General features: G+C 60.6%; 1 protein-coding gene across 1 annotated transcript in view; it reads left to right on the top strand.

Annotated features, from left to right (window-relative positions):
* The window catches only part of PI4KB (phosphatidylinositol 4-kinase beta), a gene marked incomplete at its 3' end in the record, with an annotated part of 11739 nt that overhangs the window by 1396 nt on the left and 9732 nt on the right, over positions 1-611 (top strand). The window lies entirely within an intron of this gene.

The following is a 611-nucleotide window of genomic DNA, read 5'->3' on the forward strand; positions in this document are numbered from 1 at the left end:
GGGGAGGGTGCTGGACTCAGTCTGGGGGGGGTGTAGGGCTGAGTTTGGGGGGGTGTAGGGCTGAGAACAGGGGGGTGTAGGGCTGAGAATAGGGGGGTGTAGGGCTCAGTCTGGGGGGGTTGCGGGGCTGAGTTTGGGGGGGTTGTAAGGCTCAGTCTGGGGGCCTGCAGGGCTCCAGTCTGGGGGGGGTGTAGGGCTGAGTCTGGGGGAGTTGTAGGGCTGAGTTTGGGGAGGGTGTAGGGCTGAGTTTGGGGGAGTTGTAGGGCTGAGTTTGGGGGGACTGCAGGGCTGAGAACAGGGGTTGTAGGACTGAGTCTGGGATGGGCTGCAGGGCCGAGCCTGGAGACAAGGAACTCCTGGGCTGAGCTCCTGCTCCAAAGCTCAGCTCACTGGGAAGGGCCCTCAGAGGCCAAAGCTCAGCTTTACTGGGAAAAGGCTCTCCAGGGCTGAGCTCCAAAGTTCAGCCTCCAGGGAAAGGGCTCTCCAGGACTGAGCTCATGATCCAAAGCTCAGACTACTGGGAAGGAGCTTTTCGGGGCTGAGCTTGTGCTCCAAAGCTCAGTTTACTGGGAAAAGGCTCTTCAGGGCTGAGCTCATGATCCAAAGCTCAG

Source organism: Neopelma chrysocephalum, unplaced genomic scaffold (genome assembly GCF_003984885.1).
Source record: "Neopelma chrysocephalum unplaced genomic scaffold, ASM398488v2 Primary Assembly neopelma1_314, whole genome shotgun sequence".
NCBI lineage: Eukaryota > Metazoa > Chordata > Aves > Passeriformes > Pipridae > Neopelma > Neopelma chrysocephalum.